Source organism: Spea bombifrons, chromosome 3, assembly GCF_027358695.1.
Source record: "Spea bombifrons isolate aSpeBom1 chromosome 3, aSpeBom1.2.pri, whole genome shotgun sequence".
Taxonomy (NCBI): domain Eukaryota; kingdom Metazoa; phylum Chordata; class Amphibia; order Anura; family Pelobatidae; genus Spea; species Spea bombifrons.
This window is the reverse complement of record NC_071089.1, coordinates 118,627,519-118,633,258: the sequence shown is the minus strand read 5'-3', so window position 1 is coordinate 118,633,258 and position 5,740 is coordinate 118,627,519.

Below are 5,740 nucleotides of genomic sequence, written 5' to 3'. Positions count from 1 at the left end.
GGTAAAATAGTCCATCAGCCAAGAACTAGTTAATAGAAGCCGTGGCCTTTAGAAGGTGCCTTTCCAAAAAATCTTAAAACTGCTATATATAAACACAAAACTCTGGGATGGGTTTACAGCTTTTCTCAGACACTCCAGGGGTTAATGCCAAATAGGGCTGACTTATATGATTTATCATAGGGAGTGATAAAGGGCCACTGGAACACAGGAGTGATGGGAGTGATAAAGGGCCACTGGAACACAGGAGTGATGGGAGTGATAAAGGGCCATTGGAACACAGGAGTGAGAAAGGGCCACTGGAGCACAGGAGCGATGGGAGTGATAAAGGGCCATTGGAGCACAGGAGCGATGGGAGTGATAAAGGGCCATTGGAGCACAGGAGCGATGGTAGTGATAAAGGGCCGTTGGGACACAGGAGTGATGGGAGTGATAAAGGGCCGTTGGGACACAGGAGTGATGGGAGTGATAAAGGGCCGTTGGGACACAGGAGTGATAAAGGGCCGTTGGGACACAGGAGTGATAAAGGGCCGTTGGGACACAGGAGTGATGGGAGTGATAAAGGGCCATTGGAACACAGGAGTGATGGGAGTGATAAAGGGCCGTTGGGACACAGGAGTGATAAAGGGCCGTTGGGACACAGGAGTGATGGGAGTGATAAAGGGCCATTGGAACACAGGAGTGATGGGAGTGATAAAGGGCCGTTGGGACACAGGAGTGATGGGAGTGATAAAGGGCCGTTAGAACACAGGAGTGATGGGAGTGATAAAGGGCCATTGGAACACAGGAGTGATGGGAGTGATAAAGGGCCGTTAGAACACAGGAGTGATGGGAGTGATAAAGGGCCTCTGTACGCCTATCTAGAGATTCCGTTAAAAATCAGCCGTTTACAGCTACGATAGTCATTTAGTCTGCGCTGGATTTCTGATCCATTTCATGTTATTTTAATGGGCAAAATCTGCTTTTCTTTCAAAAACAAGGACAAAAAAACACCAAGTGACCCCAAAGTTTTGAATGAGGGTGGATTTAAATATATGTATCACTGTTGAGATAATGTGAAGGATATCATTCATACCCCTGGAACTCACTTCTACCGTTCACGCTTCTTCCCATTCCCTCTTTCCTTAATGTATCAATCTGTATCGGTTCTAGTTTTTTCAGACTCTTTAAATGTACGGAAATTGCTGTCGCCTTATAACTAAACAATAATTAAAATGCACAATGTTAAATAATTTATATTGTGAAGCAAAATGCGTTGTTTATACACCGGCACAATTATAGTTTTGCACATTTGTCAAGGCACCTAAACAGCCTATTTGTTACAGACAGAAAGTTGAAGGGGTAGATTCTCGGGGTCACACAGTCCGGATCTGACTCCATCCTATTCTCCCCGCTGGGATCATATATAAGACTCCCAGTTGGTGCCTTTGCTCCAGTATGTTATGGTTGATATCCCTGCTTGAATGCAGGTGACCCAACTAAGTCTATCTTTACAAAATAACAGCATTTCCATGAGGGCCGGTATTAGAGCCATTTGACGAGTCGCTGCATAGAATCTTCATCTTCAGGATGGGCTATTAAAGGGTTAATATTTAAAGCAGCTCATTGAGAAGGTTCCCCGGTATAAATATCATATGTTTGAAACCCGCACCCAAAAGTACAATCGAAACATAACATGACTAGTCCTTCAATGCAAATGAGCATTTTCCGTAAGAAACAGCCCCCGATATTTTGCAAAAGCCTTGTTTTTTAACCCTTCGTTCACTTGTTATGCTGTAAGTACAGGATGTGGCTATAGTCTGGTCCGGCTCCATTAAGAGCAGTTCCTTTAGCCTCGTGGCGGCGCGCGGTTAATCGCATTCCTTCTTTCCACCGTATATCCAAATGTTTAATACCGAAAGTATTAAATAACAGACTTGCTTTCTGTCACAATGATTTACCGGCCTGACCTGAAACGATTAACCTTTGAGCTGTTGAAAGAATTGGTAGACCTTGTAAAAGATGGGTTTCCCTCTACGGCTCCTGTGTTCCCGGGATTTATGGGGGTTCTTGTGACTCGGAATAAACATTTGACCTCTACAATTTCAGATGGCTTTTTTTTATTTTATTTTTTATAAATAATGCAAGGATAGCATCTGGAACCAAAAGGGCCAAAATAAATACAGATGGTGCACCAATTTATATTATTTTGGCCCATATACTTCCAAATGCTATATTTGCCATTATTTCATTTTTTTTAAAATAAATAAAAATTTTAAATTGTAGAGATCAAATTATAAAGGAGTGATCATAGAACATGATATAACATGATATAGTTGTTGGGTACGCTAAATTGTTTTGTGATCATCAGATTAACTTCTTTATCATCCTAAATGTTTTCTTAAAATGATCTTTTAATTTATGAATGCATTTTTTTCCCTTAATTGACTAATTTCATAAGTGCACTTTTTAGCAAAATGGTTCGATATCACAGAAAAAAATTCTTATCGTCACTATGTATTCCCCACTGCGGGTTTATCCACTCTAATGAATATAATACAATAGAATTGTCCTTTTTTATTTTGTTTTTCTGGGGCTTTATGTGGAATCGCAGGTTTTTGAATACATTCCCCTGGAAATAAATGTATTTCATTGAATTAAATGAAATTTACTTGAATGAATTGAAGTAAATTGTGGAGAATTCACAGTAAATCTTTTAAGGATTGCCCACTGTAGGCCTTTCCACTATATTTATTGAAAATATATATATTTATTATTATTTAATTTTTTTTTTTACATTTTTTTTTCTAGGATGGGATAGGATATCAAAACCACAAGTTCTTAAAGCTTTCAGATTACGACACCCTTGAAGTACTTTAAGTTGTTTGCTATTCCTACACCAATCTCTTTTACTGTTGTTAATTAATTTTAATACGATTCATTAATTCATAAATGCACTTAGCGCTAAAAGTGATCAATTTAATAACCGTGTGTGCAGGCGCCGGTCCGAGTTCGTAATAAATCTTTATCGATATGTAAGAGGAATTCATTCTACTTATCAAATGTATCGTTTTCTAGCTTTCTAAAGCAATAATCTTGTATGCGCTTTAATTGTTCGTTATTAATATCTTAATTCTTTATTATTGGTAGTAATGAATATTTAATTTATGAATGCACTTTATATTTAAGCAATTCTGTCTGATTTTACATGAAATCTTTATGACGAGATTTTTGATTACACATTCTTTGTAAGGGTTAAAGCAATCTGACAAATTCAGTTAGGAAAGCACTACTTTCTAAAACAAGAGTTTTTGGTGGGTTTTTTTTTCCCCTTTAGATCCCATCCCTTACACATAAGACGTGCCTCAATTGAAGGGCATGCGAATGGAGGTCTTTGGTAGGAAGGATCTTATTTATGGGATCCTATTGTGTTTTTACAACATGTTTGCCTATTTATTACAATTTATAAAGCGCCATCAAATTCCGTAGCACTGTACAATGGGTAGACAGGACATAACAAGTAGTATGTAACATAACAAATTGACTTACAGACAACAGGTGAGGAGGGCCTATGAGTATTTTGTTGATTTCGAGGGTATACAGGGAGCTCCAAAGTATATTAGATGCTCCAACTGATATCTGCTAACACACAGGGAGTAAATACCACCTATAAAAGATCCTTGCTATATAAATTTAATAAAAAAATGGATTTATGTTTCTTACAAGAAGCTCACTGTAGACAAGTTGCCCAGGGGAGGAAATAAATTCCCTAAGATCATACACGCTTTCATTAAAGATAAGAAAATATCTCCCTGCCCCCCACACACAAAACAGGACATGTAGTGTATCAAATAATTTGTATCAATTTAACAGAAACAGGAGGGCTCTGCCCAAATGTGCTTATAATATAGAAGTAAAGGCGTTGAAGGACCTCTACTAGAGAACTGGCCAGCATTCTCATGGAACCCTTGAAAACACTTGAAGACCTAGGGAAATATTGTGGAAAAGAGCTCTTTCCAGAAGTGGACAAAACTAACCCCATTAGGAGAAAAAATTACAATGCATGAAGACAGACTCAAATCAAAGACCCCCATCATTGCCATTCCCAGCATTTCAGCTTAAATCGTACCATTATTGTGTACTTGAAAAGGATATTGTGTCCCAGTCCTAGATTATGGTTTAACCCCCGTGAAGTTAAGATGTACCAATACATCCACGATGCACCTTTGGATGTGATGGTATTGCCTGAAGAGCTTGGCTTGAGATGGCAGTGAGCCATGTCTGTTATGGTGCGGAAAAGCTACAAGAAGAGAAAGTTTAACCCCTTCAGTCCCAGGGGCAATTTTGCCATTTTTGCGCTATTTTGGTTCAGCGATGATTCTCTTTTCCTGTGAATAGTGTACCCATGTAAACTATATATTGTTTTTTCATGGAAGAGATAAAGCTTTTTTTTTTGATACCATAGTTGGATGATTAGCCGAAAATTTAGGATAAGAAATTTAGTAAAAACTAGCAAAATTTGTTTTTTTAAAAAAACTTTTTTTAAATATGTTTTCCCCTCTGAATCCTCACAAAATTAGGTAAAGTGATGGAAAATCCCCTCCAAGTTTATCAATTCAGGTGTCCTGATTTCAGAAATACCTCACTTATATAGAGGTGTAATTTATAAGGTGTACATTATTCATAGAATGTTTACATTAGGTATGAATGGGATTGCAACCAGACTATCGTATCAGGGGTATTTGGCACTCTTCACGCAGCTATTTGGCCACCAATCACTGTCAAAGGTGGCCGCAGAAATGATTTCCTGCGCCTTTTTTCTCCAACTTCTGTGTTGCTTACATTTTTTGCACCAGGTATGTGTTACGGCAGAGAAACCCGGCCAAAAAATTGTTTAGCTGCATCTCCTGATTACGGAAATACCCCACATCCTTAGTTTTTTTTCTTTCTATTGAGCCACTGTTTTTTTAAATGATTATTTGTTGTATTATTTTAGTGGTTTTTTTTATTGTTAAAAATCCTTATGACTAAAACAGGAAATAACGCCCTATTCTAAACCAATCATAATACAACACATAGTAATATGTCCTTATAAACAGCGTATTTACAAAATAACAGGGACAGAGGGTGGGCGATGGTTACTTGTTGCATCCAACAGAACTTTGCACCTAGTTCCATCCAAAACCGGTGTTAGATATTTTCAGGGACTTTCCTTAGAAGACATAGTTTGGCGGTCAGCTGTTTTTGTTTTTTTTTCCTATAGGGGAATATACGAGTACCCCTTTTTATCATTGTACAAATATTTTATTATTAAAATGTATACTACATCATATAGTTTTTATCTAGCTCCAGATCTTTGGATTCAGAATCCGCACCCTAGAAGTCGGAATAACCAGCAGCTAGCTCGTATATTTAAATACAATGCGTTTTCTGCCAAATGCACCTTGATTAATTCCACTCCAGAGAAAAGAAGAAGAAGAAATGAAATACTTGCTTTGTATTACGGTTGTAAAATCCATAAAGAGTTTAACTGCACTGCGGTTAATTAGATGACTAAATGATTCATAAATAATTCCTTTTAGAATATGCATTATGATTATGGAATTCTATATATATATATAGATATGTATTTTCCAAAACGCTGGCCAATTTACTGTTAATCTTCAAATCCATTATTCCTCAATATTTTCAATTACGAGGTCTGGACTGCTCCCTACTGCAAAGGAAGAAAGATACATTAAAAAAAGAAATAAAAAGGCTGTAC